General features: G+C 40.3%; 2 long non-coding RNA genes across 4 annotated transcripts in view; one reads left to right on the top strand and one right to left on the bottom strand.

Moving 5' to 3' along the window:
* LOC108526588 (uncharacterized) overlaps positions 1 to 17,990 on the top strand; it is an 88,695-nt gene that overhangs the window by 22,051 nt on the left and 48,654 nt on the right. The gene's annotated exons all lie outside the window — the stretch shown is intronic.
* The window catches only part of LOC108526587 (uncharacterized), a 45,579-nt gene that overhangs the window by 11,243 nt on the left and 16,346 nt on the right, over positions 1 to 17,990 (bottom strand). The window contains exons 1-3 of one of the 3 annotated variants that reach the window (XR_001884564.1): positions 13,999 to 14,078; positions 13,342 to 13,435; positions 8,830 to 8,911 (exon numbers count right to left, since the gene is read on the bottom strand). This is a non-coding gene — a long non-coding RNA (uncharacterized LOC108526587). Of the gene's footprint in view, positions 1 to 3,794; positions 3,877 to 8,779; positions 8,912 to 13,341; positions 13,436 to 13,998; positions 14,079 to 17,990 lie in introns of those variants that run through there. The other 2 variants (XR_001884565.1, XR_001884563.1) reach the window with 2 other exon arrangements.

Genomic DNA, 17,990 nt, shown 5'->3' on the forward strand with positions numbered 1-17,990 from the left:
GGGAACCTTCATATTTACGAGGTGAGTGGAGGAAGAGGAGTCTGTGAGGAGCTTTGAGGAATCAGATGTGTAGGAGAAAAACACGTAGGGAACATTGTCAAGGAAGTCAAGAAAAGTGAGAGTTTGAAAATGTCAGATGACACGATGTGGTCAGGTAAGACACTGAGAGAAAGGCCCAATAGATCTGGCAATATTCTAATCAGTGGCAGTGCTAGCCTGAGCAGATCAGCTTTGTTACTTGGGGACAGATTTTAGTGGGAAGAGGAGGGGATGAGAAGACTAAGGAGATATACTCTGTCAAACGTTGTTAAGAAGAAATTGAGTAATGACTAGAGAAGGAGACACTGAGGATTGAGAGAAAGCCCTTTCAAATTTTAAGATGGAGATTTAAGCTTCTCTTCTGAGAGAAGTGAGCTGCTAAAGGTAAATAACTTTACAATATGAGAGAAGACAGAGAAACAAATTTCCTCCTGAAGTAAGAAATAATGGATTGATTTCAAAATAGACACATGTTCACACCACTCCTTACCACCTCCATCACTGTCCCTCAGGCCAACCTGCCATTCTTATTGATCTAAATATACCACCACACCTGAATAATTGCAACAGCCTCCTAGCAAATCTCCCTATTCCCATCCTTGCCCCTGTAGACTATTGGGAATCCAACACTCAAAATGACCCTTTCAAAAATGCAAGGCAGATGAGGTCTTTCCTTTGCTCCTACCCTCCCGTGGCTTCTCCACTCACTCACTGTTGTGGCCAGAGAGAAGCTACGTGACCTGGCCACATCCCCGATCATGTCTTCTCTGTTTGTCCTTGGTCTCTGTCTTCTTCACATGTGATCCCTCTTGCTTTCCTTCCAACAGAATGAGCTTGTGCATGTCCCAAGCCTTTGTGCTTGACATCTTCTCTGCCAGGAATTTCGTCATTTTCCATCAGACACCCTCGCAGCTCACTCCCTGACTTTCTTGTTATTTGTTTCCAGATCACTGAAGCCTTTTTGGACCACTCAATATAAAATAGCAACGGACTCCACCCTGGTACACCCTAACACCCAGCCTGTTTCATTTTTCTCTGTTATATTTATCACCATCTGAGGTATTTGTTTATTGTCTATGTGACAACACTAGAATGAGGGTAGAGACATTGTTTTGTTAACAGCTAAATCTTGGCATCTAAAACTGTGTCTGGCATGTAGTACTTGCTCAATAAATATTTGTTGGCTGATGAATTAATCCTAAGCATAGGTGGTAGGATTAGCCTTAAACAAGAAGAAAAAAATAAAGGATGGGCATAGAGAGACATGATAATAACTGACAGAGAAGGGAATTAAGAGAATTTTCATCTCATTGATTTTGCAGTAAAAAAGAAGGTAAGCTCATCTGCTGAGAGAGATGTCAAAGCTGGTGGAGGTGGTGGAGTGGAAGGTTTGAAAAGATAGGTGAAATATTATAACAGTGGCAGAACCAGATAGGAGATGAGGTGGATTCTGAACACCTCCAGGCATTCTGGAAGACATTGAGACTGAATGCACTGAAGTTTCAGGAACACCAAACCACAGAGTTGTTCTGTCTTACCCAGAAGTGTTCTTCACTATAAGGTGTAGAAGAGAGAAGGTCAATTGTTTAGATATAGCACTGCTGTCCAGTAGAACTTTCTGCAATCATGAAAAGGTTCTACAATCTGTACCGTGCAATCGAGTAGCCACTGGCCACGTGTGCTTATTGAACATTTGGAATGTGGCTATTGTGACAGGCTGCACACTACACAGCGCACGTCGGGCGGTCCAGACTCAGGTTCTGGCAGATCAGTAGCTGAGAAAGGACAACAAAGAATGGGAGTAAGAGGAAATGTCAGTAAAGAAACTGTGTGGTGCCCTCAGGAACCTGAACCAGGTGAAGAAAGATGTGAAGCCAGAAAGCTACTGACGGTTTGTGAAAAATAACATCATTCAGAAATCAGAGCTATCGATGATGTGAAATGGAGGTATGTTGAGAGAGAGTGAGAGCTGATGGGCATTGGGTCTCAGAAAATCAAATGCTGAAGACTAAGATTTCAAAGGACAAACCACTGTGAATAGTAAAACAGCCCAGGGCATGGGCATGGGATATGTTTTTTATGTGGAGTGGTTGTGAAAGTCTTTGGTGTTAAGGGATTCAAAGGTCTGTAAGAGAGGGTTGGCTGAATAAAAAACCTGGGGTAGATGTCTGGCACAGAGATGTATACTGTGACAGCCACAGCCTCAAGGCTGTTTCTATATGAAGGTGGAAATACGATGAAGATAATGTTCTGTTAGTTATCATTGATCAAGCACTCATTTCTGCTAGGCATGGAGCAAAGTGCTTGATATATAGGTAATACCCTTTCACCCTTCAAATAACATTTTGAAATAGGTTTTCTTATTATTGCCAATTACAGATGAAGCCACTGAGGCTTGGAAAGACCAGATAACTTGTCCAAGGATATACCCTGAAGGTGTGATGGAGCTAGGATTTCAATCCAGGCAGCTTGGCATGAAAGCTCATGCTGACCGGGCACAGTGGTTCATGCCCGTAATCCCAGCACTTTGGGATGCCCAAGACAGGTGGATCCCTTAAAGTCAGGAGTTCAAGACCAGCCTGGCCTACATGGTGAAACCCCATCTCTACTAAAAATACAAAAAATTAGCTGGGCGTAGTGGTGCTACTGGGTAGTCCCAGCTACTCTGGAGGCTGAGGCAGGAGAATCACTTGAACCTGAGAGGCGGAGGTTGCAGTGAGCCGAAATTGCACCACTGCACTCCAGCCTCGGCAACAGAGTGAGACTCTAAAACAAAAAAAAATTGAGAAAGACAAGAAAGCTCATGCTGTCCAGCACTAAGCTCCATTACTTTCTTCTTTTTTCTTTATGTCTTTCATGTTCTTATCTGAGCCTTCATACTTGCAGCAGCAGTGGTCAGCAGTAAGAGTCCTTAGTGGCTAGCACCCACCCCCATCCTCATCCATGTCTCCCAGATCAAGGAGCTGCAGGAAAACATGCGGGCTTGATAGGAGGGGGAATGTCCGTGGAGGACTCTATGTCAGAGAAGTTAGCTGGTGGGCAAGCTTAGAGTGGAAACTGAGAGTTATGGCAGCGGATTACAATGGAACAAGTGGGAAAGTAGGAAGGGGAGGAAGAAGGCAGGGATACGGAACCCACTGGATGAGATTCCTGGAAAGGACAGTCCTTGGAAGGCCTTCATTTGGGATGGTGCAAAAGGCTGACAAGCTAATATTAATTGACCTTAAACTTTCATACTTAAAATATAATATGTATGGCATGCACAATACTCATATCTCATGCCATGAGAAACATTTAAGTGTAATGCTTCCTATATTAACAGATATTAGAATGGCACTAAACAGGAAGCATTTTTAAATTTAGGAGTGCCTGGTTAGCATAGTAGCATTCAACTGGTTCTTGCTACACCTGCTTCCGTGAGAGTATCACACAAGATAAAAACTTCCAGAAGCACTGAGATAAGAGTGGGGATGAGTCTTAGTCTATATACATGGGTGGTCAGGATAGGTAATTTATTTTTCTGTGATTGCATTAAATTCCTACCCTGAGCCTTCAATTTGCCATATGCTGGTAAATAAGCCTCACTCTATTTGAAGTCCTCACATTTTTTTCTGTACCTAAATTCAGGAATCGGGGAGGGTGGGTGGAGTAGAGCAGAGGGATGAGAGAGCTTGTCTCGTTTTTTCAGTCTTGGGCTAGAGAGCATAACATGTGACTTAGCACCTATCTTACCTGTGTCCATGCAGAACCTTTCTTCCTTCCCGTTCTAGGCAGATCAGAGCTAACTTGTTCCTCATTGTTAATTGTGAGGCCCTTTATTATAATGTTTTTCAAGTTCTGGTCAGTATAATAAGGCAAAAAATAAAAATAATGAGCAAAATGCAACAAAGCGGTGACAAAATTATCTTTATTTCTTAGTAGATGGTGTGAGTGTGCTACAGGTATAATTTTTCAGTGCACAAATTCATATGCAAAACACATGACATTTCTTTAGTTCTGAAATCAACACAAATCAGTGGGAAGTCAAATCTCTCTTATGGTTTTTTACCCTCCCCCCATTCTAAAGTTTCCTGGTCTTGGCAAAGGAAAGTTCCTCTGTTCATAGGTCCCCATTGGCTAGTGCTGGGGTGCCAGTGCTCTCCGAGGGGCCCCACAAGGACTGAGACCTTGCTGCTCTCCTAGGTACTGCCCAGCTGCCTGCAAAGCTCCACTGCTCCTGTGAGGGTTTTGCCAGCCTCCCACCCACCTCTTCCTCTCCTCCCTTGGCCATGTCCAGTCCATTTTCCTTTCTGCACTGCATGTGCCAGATACCCACCACAGCCTGTTCCAAATTTAGTAAAAGTCTGCCCTGCAGAAGCATCTGAGGCAAAGATATACAAAGCCCTGGCTTTCTACCTTTCATACACGAAAAAGGACAATACAAAAGATAAAACACAAACCGATATTAAAACAAATTGTATTCACCATTGTGTGACCACAACAAACCCTAACTATGTTAATTTGCAAGCTTACATAAGAGTTCAGCCAGACAACAGAACACAAATATTTTAAAAATAATAACATTTTATAGGACAAAATAATATACAATGCCTAGAAGTTATTTTAGAAGATAGTTGTTTCTCTACTCTCCATTTTACAGATGAAAGAAAAAGTGCATAAACAGAGTGACTGGTCCAGTTTTACACACCTATACAGTGGCAGAGCTGGACTACAAACCCAAGTCTATCCAGTTCTGAACTCCATGCACTCTATCACTATAGCATACTGTCATAATAAAGCGATATATTCCAGTATTATGTTATAGTGATTGGGTGATATATGGAGTTATGGAGTGCTATGTATCTATCTCTCTCCTGCATTTGTTGAGCATGTACTATTTGCCAGGCACTTTGCTAAAAACTCTTCAAACGTGGTATCTTTTAATCCTACAGTATCCACTCACATAGATGTTATTAATCCATTTAGCACCTGAGGCAGATGAAGAATGTGATGAACTAATTCTTCATTCATTCTTCAACTGTGATCTGGCGTGTGCCATGAATACCATTAAAACTGTTCTGACAAATATTACCAATAATCCTCTCTACAGAACACTTCAGTGTTCTCTTTTTGAGTGATTGCATCTACTTCCTAGTTTTAACTGATAATATTGGTGATTCCTAATCTCTCTCTGGCAATACCTTTTATCTGAGTTTCAGACTCATACAAACAACCATATATTGATTTTATCCATTCAGGAGTCTTTTAGGCACCTTTAACTCAACATGTTAAAATTTAACCAACTTCTTTCTCCCTAAACAAGCTCCTACTTTTGAATTTTGATCTCAGTTATTGGTGTCCAATCACCCAAGAGTTCTTTCTTGACTACTCTCTTTTCAGTCTGCACAACTAAATACAATCAATAACCACATCATAACCATTTACCTTATATGTAGTTTTAAAGGATGATAAAACAGGACATTGTAGGTTAGGACCTTAGCCCAGGTTCTAGCACAATGAACACTCTCAAGAAATGTTGGCTATTGTTTTTACTAATATATAAGCAATGACAATAGCCACTACCACAACAGAGACACACTGACTGTGCCACTGCAGACCATGGCTGTTAATTAGATGCTGGATCTTTTTAATTAATGTCCCTATTGTGTCCTTTTTTCTTTTTTCTTTCATATTTCCATATCTTTGCTCTGTGTTTAGTGAGACTTCTTCAACTTAATCGCCTATCCTTCCTTTTACTTTTGTTTTAACTAATATTTTTCATTTGTAAAAGCATTTGAATTGCTATTTCCTTTCTGTCTTTGGGTTTAATGTCTTTTAAAATATTTCTAAGAACATTTTGTAAAGGTGCCCTTAGAAAAGACACTTTCTGTTCTGTGCTCTGAATAATTTCTGTTTTCAACATCATCTATTTTTTTGTTTGTTCACCTTTCATAACTTTGGTTTCCTTCAAGCCTAGTTATCCTAGGTTGTTCCTTTGTATTCAAGATGGAGTATGCTAATTATTATGGTGGGCATGTTAATTACCAGAGCTAGAGTGAGTGCCTTTTGCTGTTGTCTAAGCATGTTTGTTTCCTGACCTCTAATTCTTGATAGGAAACATGAGTAGGTGATTTTGTTTGGTTTATTTCTCTTTATCTTGAACCCTATGCCTAGAAGAGTATCTGGCACAAAATAAGGGCTCCCAAAATAAAAGCACGTTGTTATTGAAGGGCTTTTCCTATTGTAGTTGGCAAGATTGTTAGTGGAATCTAAAGAGACTTCTAATGAAACAAAGACACTAACCTAGTCCTGGGAAAGAAAGAGAAATGTATTTTAAGTATAGTCAACCCTTCAAGCCAATGTTCTTTTATTTCCTTCTGTTTTTATTATAGAAACTTCCCAAAATCAAATTAAAACAGAAAGGGGCAATGCTGATCTGATAGCTCACACCCTCTGCATTAAGAATTAGATATGAATCCTGATTCCATTTCTATTAGTGAGATCCTGAGATACACCTCTTAACTCTCTAAATCTTAGTTTGTCTACATACAGAGGCCATAAATCTTATCTGCTTGCTTCCCAGGGTTTTGTGGGAATTTTAGTAAATATCTTATATTTCAGTCACCTTAGAAACAATTCATTTTACAAATACACTTTACCAGGCTTCATTTTTAAACTCATAGTTGTACCATAGCCTATGTTGACAAGTGTTCCTCCAAAAAAAGCCTGTGATAACACATTGCGTTAACTGGCACATGTCAGAGAATGTGTTCCTGGGTTGTCAGACATGAATCAAGACTTGATCGAATCAAATTCTCAGGTACTAATCTTTTAATCTTAGCACTCTATTGATGTCACCCCTCTATGGCCTTCTGTTTCCTTCTGGAGAAGTCTAAAGTCAGCCTGATTTTTTTGCTTCTCTCAAAGTTAGCTTGTTACTGTCTTTTTAAATTTTCTTCATGGAGACTTCTCAGCTCTGCTTTATTTTGTTTTTATTTCTCTTCATAATTCAAAAACTTACCATGGTGGAATGATATGTGATATTTTCTATTAATATTTCCTGAAACGTGTTTAGCCCTTTTCAGTCTGAACACTTTGGTGGTTTCTTTTAGTTCAAGAAAGTTTTCTTACAATTACTCTAGTTTCCTCTCCAATTCCTAGGTTGGCTTTCCATTTTATGAACCCCATATCTTTTCTCTGTGAGTATTCGTCTCTTGGTATATTTCTTCTTTTTACTAGAAGAGCTGCTGAAGTGTATCACTCTCATCTGTGTGGAATTTTATTCAATACCCATCTTGTCCTTTATCATCTCTAGTACAGATTTTAATTCTGCAATTGCAAATTTTTTATCCTTTTTATCTCACTTGGCCCTTTTTTATCCTGGATTTCTTTCTAAATTATTCTACTGCTTTTATCTTATCATTCTGTCTTTTCAGGCCACTTTTCTTGGACTGCTTCAGGGTATCAGATTTCTAAAATGTCCTTCTGTTAGTAAATAACTTTAAGAAGAATGCTTTTCCATGGAATGCTAAACATCCTGGACACTTCTCTTTTTCAGACATATAGTTCTTTCATTGTTTTATTTTGTTTTTTTCTTTTTTCCTTTTCATCTGGAAAGAGAGCCATTCACACTTGATGTTTGCAATTAGATAACACAGATTCTTTGGCTTTGTTCTCTGACTTTTGTAACCTGTTAAATACCCTGGAAGGAAGGTAATTAGTAACTCCTAGACTCCGTTAAGCATTCTTCTTAGAATCATTGATTCTGTTATATTCTACATCGGTGGTATACATGAAAACCTACAATTCCTAAGACACACTTCTATAGAGGTACTTCCATTTCTTACCCTAAAGGAAGGCTTTACTAAGGGGGTGGTGTTTTCAAGATTTAATGTGTCAGTATTCCCTTGTTTTCTGGAAGTGGCAGTCCCAAGATTGATGCAGAAAGTAACGGGTAGAAAAGAGGGGAGAGAGGGGAAAAAAGGCAATGTTATAGCCCATTTGGAAAGTCCTCTCTGTGCAGTGAAAGTGGAGAGAAGATGACTAGTTTTAGTTAAGAGTCAAAAATTAGGAGGAAGGATATAGTGTTTTCCTTTCTTTAATATTTAAAATTTTTAACTTCAATTCTTTTTTTTCCTTAGAAATAGGGTCTCACTCTGTCACCCAGGCTGGAGTGCAGAGGGGTGATCATAGTTCATTGTAGCCTTAAAATCCTGGGCTCACATGACCCTCCCACCTCAGCCTCCTGAGTAGCTGGGACTACAAACATGAACCACCCCACCTGGCTAATTTTTTAAAAAATTTTTTTGTAGAGAGGGGGTCTTGCCATGTTGCCCAGGCTGATCTCGAACCCCTGGCCTCAAGTGATCCTCCCGCCTTTGCGTCCCAAAATGCTGGGGTTACAGGAATGAGCTACCACACCCAACCCCGTCTTCTTTCTGATGAAAAGTGCTGTTTTATTTCATGAGTCAATGCATAAGTTAGCCAGTCAGGCCCTAGGAAATCAGAGTTAATGAAAATATCTCCCAAATTATCGGTTTGGTTGTTGGTTATTTAAAGTAACCAAAAAGGGGAACTAGGAGGGTGGCTTTTCTATGAAATAATGAGACAATTCTATGTTTCTGTCTTTTACCCCTGCTGTAGTTCTAAGGAAAAGCAGGTCATGAGGAAGGTTTTTCTGGAGCATTTTGACCAACTACTTTTCTTCCTTCTGCTACATGATAAGATTCTGGACAAGAACAAAAGCCTAGACTTTTCCTACCTTTTTCTGTCTCACATGCAACTTTCCAGCCCATTCTCCTTTATTCATACCATTCTCTGTTCGTCCTCCTGTTTCAATTCAAAATGAGGCAGAATACATCAATGCTTAGTGGTTATTCCCAATCGCAATGTTCTATATCAAATAAGAAAAATGATATGTCTGATTAATAATGTTTTAAAACACAATAGCAAAAATCTCACATAGAATTCTAACTAAACTGTTAAGAGTTACCATTAATGATCACAGCAATTATTAATGTTTTCATGTTCATAACCAGCCTGAGACTCGGTTTTCTGAGCAGAAGGCATCTCAGAGTTTGTAAACTTGCCACGAAGTCACAGACTCTGACCGCCAGCAGGGTCCTCATGAGTCATGAGTTCCGCCATGGCCCAGAGTGCCAAAGTGTAGCTCTTCTCCACACTTTTCCACAGGAACTGGGGGTGCCTCAGCCTTTGGAAAGCTATCTTGTACTCTGTCCACACTCAATAAATGCTGCTTAATAATGACAATGAGAATATGTGTTCCATCTCACTTTTCTCCTGAACACCTCTATTTAGGGAGCCACAAATATTTCCCCAAGTCATTTATTCCATTGCCCGATTGGCTGCAGAGTCAAAAAAATTTTCCTACTGTCTCCCTTGAATGTTTCCATTTTCTTTTTGCAGCTCAGCCCATTCCCCCTTGTCTTGTGTGTGGATACTCCCCTAAACTATGTTGGTGGTTAGGAAGTCATGCTGGGAGGACATTGCCTCAAATTTCTCGTTTCCAGGTAGTCAAATCCAAGAATATGTTCCTGGATTCTAGGTATAAGCTGAGCTTGATTTGCAACCATTCATTATGAGAAAAAGAAAATTCTCTACTTATTTACTTTCAAATGTTGGAAACTCTGCCAAGGCAGAGGACTGAGGAGCTGCAGAGTTGTGTGGAGCGGCCAGGGGCAGAGGCTGCCCGACTGTGGTTGTAGGATGGCCGCTGTCCCTGCTAATAACTGAGGGATCTGCAGGAATGATTAGCTGAGTTTCCAAAGCCCCTTCTTCCCAGAGTGTGCTCCTCAGAGTCCAACTACAGTGTCATGTGTCTGTGCACATGAGCCCACAGAGATGGATGTAAGTGTATATAGCCTTGTGTGTGTAAGTACAATATACCAGCAATTTCTGTTTTAGAGAGGCACTAAAATGTCAGTTAGGATCTGTTTTATCTAGTTGCTCCTATGCTTACTTCCCCAGCATGAGTCCTTCCTCTTGGAGCTGTGAGTGGGATCAGCCTTATGAGATGTCTGAGTTACAAACTATTCACCTTTGACACGACCCCAAAAGCCCTCCCTTCCCAAAGCAACTACCTCACTGCAAGAAATATCTGCTAAAAAAATTTTAGTCTTCTAGTTTTAAGGAGTGATCTCTCAACCTGATGGTTGACCTGACATTAAAATTCCGAGATATTCCTATTGATCTGTATTAACTCCTGTGGTAGAGGCTAGGAAGACAGCCCTGAATAAAACAGTCAACCTCCCCTTTTCTGCAGGAAGAAGGCAAACATTAACAGAACAGGGAGCTCATGGAGTCAGCACTCCCGGAGACAAGACAGCCAGATTTTCCTTAAAAAGTGACCCAAGGGCTGAAAACCAAAGGAGAAGTAGGATTTTTCTCAACAACAACATCTTGAGGTCATAGTAATAAGTAAAAAACAATGCATTGAATGTGATTAAAGCTTATTTTTTCCATAGCAATTACAACAAATATGATCTAGTCTGAGTTTGACACCAACCCCTCCCTCCCACTGCCACTACCATGGAGCCAGTGGGGTTATAATCGTAGTTCCCACTGCACAGGCTTTGAGAAGGCTTCAGTGAAATACCCATGGTCACACAGCTACTCAGTAAAAGAATACGAAATAATAAATGAGCCTTCCAATTCCAACTCCAGGAAACTTCTGAGCACAGCCTTCAGAGAAATTGGCTGCGGAGTAGAGGTAAGAGGAGAGATTAGCCTAACCTCAGATGTCCAACTTCAGCTGTAGAACTCGGTTTTATAAATAAATGCAGGGTTTAAAAAAAAAAAAAAAGCGATATAATGGAAAGACTTCAGAGACATATCCAAGCTCAAATCCCAGCTCTGCCAGTGATTAGCTCTAACCTTGGGCAAATAATTCAACCCAACTATAATATGTGACTCCTTCCAAGCCAGCAGGAAGATTAAATGAGCTACTAGAAGACATACAACTAGTACCTGATACCTTACATGTTCTAATAAATATGTCTTCTTTTTCCTGTAACCCAAGAAAAGAAGTAAAGCAAAAATGTCACTTCACAAGAGAGGCACTAGAAAAAATACTGCAAATGGCCAACCAGCTGTGGAGCCCTCACCACCAAGAGGGAGGTGCAAATATTAATAATACTGGGAAGCAAGAGAGCACCCATGGATGATGCCTACTCTCCCCCTGATTCAGCTCCAAGACATAGGGAGAGTCATTTACACTATAGCAGAAGGAAACCTAGATAGGATGTGTTCTAGAGGAAACAGGAGCCAAAAAATAAGGAAGAGAAATTGGGCATCTAGATGAAATACTTGGATGTAGGACCCTCTTCTGTGCTCTTCCTCGATGCCTTGGCTCTGTTTGCACCTCATATGCCCTGTGACCTATGTATGTGACTGCCATGATTGTCCTTTTTGACAGATAAAAAGATTAAAGGCAGATTTAGGTCCCTCCCAGAGTACACGTTTATCTCAACATGAAGTGCATTTCTGGTCCAATTTCTGCTTCCAGGTTGCTCTGCTCCATACACTTTTTTGCTCCAACTTTAACTTGTGCTACTTTGTAATAATTTATGTTCCTTTATAAGACTCCTGAAATCTCTTTATGAAAAGATAGGTATAAGGGAAGAAATGCAAGGCAAACAAATAAACATTAGATTTAAAAAGTTGTTTTTAACATTCCCACTCGCCAGCCCTCAGGCTGTTTCTAAATTCAGCTTCTGAAGCTCTAAACATCTACTATTGTTCAGGGCTGTTATGGCATTCCAAGCAAAGTTTCCTTTAAATAAGAAAACCCTATAAAAATGCCCAAGTTAAAACCAACAAACAAGATCTTGTCCTTAGATTGTCATTGCTGCCCTGTGTTGGGCCTTCACTGCAGCGAGGCGTGGGTCATTCTTAGCTGCTTTACTTCAGAATCACCCCCAGCCCCATTCTTCTGGGACCACCTCTTCCATGAAAGCTGGAAAAACAAAAAGCACATTTTCCCAGCTTTCTCTGTAGGTAGCAAGACCATGAAACCCATCGTTTCCTGATAAAAGTATAGAAAGTGCCAGCAATTTTCTTTTTCTCCTGACTTGGACACAGATGAGATGGCTAGAGCTGGAGCAGTCACCTTTTGACACTGAGGCAATAAGCCATCATGGTGAGAATGGCAGAGCAAAAAGATGAAAAGAGTAGCTTTTGGACTGTCTGGCTCCAAGTGTATTGTTAACTGAGACATATAAGCCTCTGCGTGACTAAGTTAGTATTAGTAAAGTTTCTATTCCTTGAAGCTAAAAGGCTTCTCAACCAAGACATATGTAAATATAGATAGAGATTAGGTATAGATATAGATGTAGACATAGATATAGATATAGATATAGTTATCAATAGATAGATTTATCCCTAAAAAATCATTCTTTTTCAATGCAGGCATGTATAAGAAAATACAGCTTAATTGCTCTACACAGAATGAATCTATCGACTAAATTGTCGTCTGAACCCAAATGTACATGCATAGTGTCTCCAGGTTATTTTCTTTAACATGCTGTACAAAATAGCACATCAAAATCCACAGCAATAATAGGGAGACAGACACAACAAACTCCATGCCAACTCATTTTCCCTGAAGATACAATGTAACTGCATGTGAATAATGATCCCTAAATCTAGAAAGAATCTTGAGTAAGATGAGGTTAAAGTATGAGAACAAGGGAGAACCTCAGATTACTCTAAGAATAAATAGCTTTCAATCCCAAAGCAACTCATTTCAAACAAGAAAATTAGAAATGTGTTCTTATTTTTATCACTGCCATTCTCAAAGCCCAATAGATTGATGATGCGAACAACTTGGAAGACTTTTTTTATCCAAACAACTCCTGGTTAAGCCAGACTGGCTGACCCACATGTCCATCAGTTGCTCTGTCCCCTTCTCTCTATTTGTTCCCTTGATGCGGGGGGCAGGAGGTGCTTTCTCCTGCTCACACTGTCCTGGCACTGAATTTCTGGATCCATTTCCCAACTGACATCTGCCTCTGCCATGCTCCTCTGACTGTTGAGAACATCCTGATTCACCTTCTGGTATTTTGGACCTCAGCTCTCTTCTAATTTATGAGCTCAGTTACTCTTCCAGTGTGACAGTCTCCTAGAACAAATTGCAGTCCCAGCTCAGCTGGACTGAGATAAGGAGGAACTCCAGCCCAACTCCAGAAGAAAAGCTCCATTTCCCCTCCATCCCCAGTAACAGGATTTCAGACAAAGACAATGAAGCCAGAGGTGAAAGGGTAAAGAATAGAAGCCACATCACTTTGCCCTGGTCATAAATATTACCTGTTTTCATCTGTGGAACCATCCTCGTGGAGGGAAGGGAAGACAGCGTACCATGCTGAACACAGGCGAGACCATCGTGAATTGAAGAGGTTTCCTGAAATGGAAAGATGAGGACATATACGGTAAAGGGAGGCTTCTGGGTCTTTTCTGAAGGAAATTATCGAACCACAGGGACAGACAAAAACTGGTTATATGAAGTTGACCTTTTGATCATGATGAGTTTTAGAAGTAACCCTATGTTCGTCTCCCCTTCTATGCCATCGCCACTTAGTGAGGCTCTAAGCAGTGATGATAGATCAACTCTACCCATAATTGACATCATGGAATGTCATTAGTTAGAGGGATTGGGATTCAATAAAGTTAAAGCAGGCTTAGGAGATCCTGTTTGAGGAATTTAATATGTGGGGCCTTGTATGTGCTCCTAAGTACTTTGACCAAACTGAAAATATGTTCTAAAGAAGACAGTTTCCAAACTGTGCAGCACAGAGGGCAGAGTCTACCTGATGGAACTGTGTTAGTTAGATAGAAATACTTGTCATTAGGGGTATGAATGAGTAAATCTGTGTATATGTTTCCATGCAAATAGAGATTAGGAAGGAGCCATAGTCACCTGCCACCACCCTTTCCTCACTGAACCCTGATTTTGTTCATGTTCACCTTGTATGGCAGGGCAGTCTGGAACTCTTTGCTGCCACAGGGGGAGAATGTTGATCGATCCAGGCTAACTATGGTAATTCTGTATCCTAGACCGGTGGTTCACCCAGGAATGGACACTTTGCACAATTTTGGCCAATGAGGTAAAGTCTGGAACTTCTGGAGTAGTGTTTCCAGCCCTTAAGAAAATGGAAATAAGAAAAATACCAATTTTTCTGTCTCTAAATGTCACCGTGTAAGGATATGATACTGGGAACAACCATCTTGTGATCTTGAAGCAAAGGCCAAGATGATTGCAGAGATGGTTGACATCATTGAGCTCCTGACTGAACTTCCCTGGAATTTCCTGGTGCCTAGACTTCCTATCGGGTAAGACCAGATGCATCTTTATTTATTAAGCCACTTTTACCTAGGTTTTTTGTTATTGTTATTGCTTGCAGCAGAATGCATCCTAGGTGATACAAAAATCATACCTATAGGCACAGAGTCTACAGATTATTTGCTTTGGGTGAAGAAGGAGTAACTGAGACTCAGAGGGAAGAAACACTTGCCCAAATTATAGAAGGCAGACCTTCTGGCTGCACTACTGTGTGTTTGCCACTCTACCACACTGTTGTATAGGGAACTGCTTGTTCATGTTAAGGCCATCAGCATTCACTCTCCTTTGAATGATTTTCTTATAATGACTAAGGATGCCATTTTAAGTAAAATATTTAGCTTGCCTAACCAGGTAATGGGAGATCTTTAGCCACAAGCTTAGAAACTAGACTCAACCTTGTAATTTATTGCCTACAACTATAAGCCAAGCCGCTGTCAGAGAGCTGAGAAAAAGAATAAACAATGAGACAGCGGCAGCCTGGTCTTTCAACGATAGATGGCAAGGCTGGATATGGCCAACGATGACACCAACCCATAAATATTCTATATTTAACCTACAGTTTTAAAGTACTTTGATTGTCATTATTGATTTGTGGACACCCTCAGGGTCTTAAATTCTAAATCCCTTATCTTGTACTGCCATGTTATTAGGAAAAAGGGAAAGTGCTTTAAAAAAAAAAAAAAAAAAAAAAAAAAAACCTCCATTTTGCATAGCTTCTTAGACTTTGGCCTTGCTGGTATTTGCATACTGAGTGTAACAGAGTTGATGCATCTCTAATATGACAGGAGAATCCCAGCACTGAGCTATTCCTGAGGAGAAGAGACTCAGTTTCTGAGTGCAAGGAGGACTGTGTGTCTAGTCAGGGTGAGGTGCAGATGAAGGGAGTTCTTAAATCAAAATGTTTCAGAGTCTTGCAACTAGTTATTTAAAAACTCTTTTATCAATAAGTCATAACATACTCTTTATAATGCCAGGGCTACCATCCTTGCCAAAAAGACTTTTCTGGAGACAGTTTTCTCTCCCCTGCAGCATCCTGAACTCTACTGAAGAGGCGAATTCATGTTGATGGATCACCATTATTGACGGATGCTGGCATGATTCCCATGTGCTCCCCGCAAAGAATCATTACTCCAATGTAAAAAATAAATTCAAACTGAAATGTCCTCTGTGCCTGGAAAAGCTGCCATGTTTGGATCATAGCAGCCCTACCATGGCAAAGACGTCAGCAGTAGAATCATTTGACCCCAGGGCCTAGTTCCTCTAGGAGGACAGCAATGTTACCACTGTTCATATCTTCCACCATCACTCTTCCACATGGAACCAAAGCCACACAGAGTTAATCTTGTGCTTGGAAGATAGTCTTCCCTCAAGCAGTGATAATACTTGCATTTTCTTAACTCTCTAAACCATAAGGTCTTCTTGAAACTTTCCTGAGAACTTCTTATGGACTGTGCAGTGGCAGCAGCCTCAGTATTAACCATCTAATTCATTGGTTGTACATATTTCAGAGGGTGGCCTCTCTAGTTCCAATGTCATTTCTGTCTCATTAACTCTTTCTTAGATGTTTTCCATTGAAAGATATTTGTCCAGTAGCCCACAGGATTATTTTCCAGTTTATTGAAAACCCTTATCGAAGAAGTCCAGATGGGAATGAAAATAGAACTTGAGGATCAGGTGTCTGTGGCAGACTTGGTGTTTTGAAAGCCCAATTCACTTCTTAGACAAGAGAATTTCCTTTCCACTTTCAGTTGTGCGCTGAGTGAAAATGAAAGAAGTGTGTCTGGGGAGGCATGTCCTCATTTAGACACTTACAAGATCTCATCTCATTTTAGTAAAATTTGCATGCATGACTAGTAATTAAGTTTTATTAAATTAGATGTTCTCTTTTTCATTTAAAGATGAGTTTTAATTATATAAAACAACAATTGCTGTAAAAATTATTGCATGCATTTATTTGAGCTTTGAGTGCCCTCTACTGGAACAAGAGAAAAAGTAAAAAATCAATACTACCTTGATCCTGCACGGTTCTGTCGTAAGTACTAAGATACTATTATTAGGAAAACAAAAATAACAGTAAGAACTCAACATATCTCACTCACAGTGATTTAATAATAATAAAATATTTTTCTAGAAATTACTTTAAAGCAGACCTAACGTGTGCATTTTGTGGGTTTTACATTTATGGAAAGTCCTGGGTGATACTGACAAGAAGCATCTCTTTAGCTGGTTGGGCTGCTCTCTTATTTCCAATGACTGCTTGTCTCCATGTTATGAGTTTTGGGTTTATAGCCACAGCCTCTGGAACAAGGCTGGACTCTGGATTCATATTTTTTTTTCTAAGCCTTTTCCTTCCAAAACCACGGGTGATTTCAACTTTGATTTTGATGAGGCATTTCACTACCCAACTTCAGTCATTTGATCCGCCCCGCTCTGATCACTTTCCCCCCTCTCTGCTGTAACTTCATTTGCAGCCATCCCTTGGCCTCTCCGCTCCACCTCTGACTTCCCGTATTCTGCTGTGACCTTCCCTGTGTGGACTACCAGGTTCCCTCTTTCCATTGTCACTGCCATGTCTTCTTACCTGCTCTGCTCACTGTCAATGTGCCCAAGCCTAATCTCCTTCCCTTGTCTCTATTGAATCAGACTCTCAGTCCTTTCTTATTTCGATGTATTTCCTAATTTGTCTGGACTTCATGGTTTATTATTTCCACCACACTGTCATCAACACACTCATTTCCACCAACCCTTTGATCTTCTGCTGTATAAGCCTTGCAGATAGTCTATTCTACAACAGCCTAGTGATTCATTCTGACCGACTCTGATTTCTAAGCTGTGAAGCACTGCTGAAGGAAGTCATTTTGCTTTGCTCATTGGGAAATGACAAATTCTATGGCCTTCAGGTGAGACCTCGGGAACGCTCAAGAATTTTTTTTTTTTTCTTTTCTTTTCTTTTCTGCTGTTTGCTTGTCTTTCAAATCCCTCAAGGATTATTCAAACCTTGACTACTTTCTTCATTCTTAAGACTTGCTTTGCTTCTCAAGTTTTGGGGGAAAAATGGAGACTACTACATCCTTAACTTACTTACCCTGAACTTTCAAATGTGTCCTTTTTTTCTTCAACTTTTATTTTAAGTTCTGGGGTACATGTGCAGGATGTGCAGGTTTGTTACCTAGGTAAATGTGTGTCATGGTGGTTTGCTGCACAGACCAACCCAATCACCTAGGTATTAGCCAAATGTGTCTTTATCTCTATTTATTCTTCCTTTCTGCCACAGGAGATTAGTCTCCTCCCCATTTGCTTTTGATTCTATTCCTTCCTAGCCCTTCTTAGATTTTGTTCTAACAGTTTGTTCAATTTTTCTTTCTCTTCCCAGGTAATTCTCTCTTGAATTCAGAGTATAAACATTCCAGATTCTCCTGGAATGCCCCCAGAAAAGGTTGTCCTTCTCTCAGTCTTGATTTCCCACAAACTACCGCTCCACATTTTCCTTGCTTCACTGTGAAGCTTTTAGAAAGAGTAGTCTGCACTCCTTGCTGCTGCTTCTTGTCAACCACTTCAGCTTCCACACAACCCAGTTTGGGTTTATTTCTCTATCACTAACCAGAAACAGCTCCCA

Source organism: Rhinopithecus bieti, unplaced genomic scaffold (genome assembly GCF_001698545.2).
Source record: "Rhinopithecus bieti isolate Rb0 unplaced genomic scaffold, ASM169854v2 scaffold_2439, whole genome shotgun sequence".
Taxonomy (NCBI): domain Eukaryota; kingdom Metazoa; phylum Chordata; class Mammalia; order Primates; family Cercopithecidae; genus Rhinopithecus; species Rhinopithecus bieti.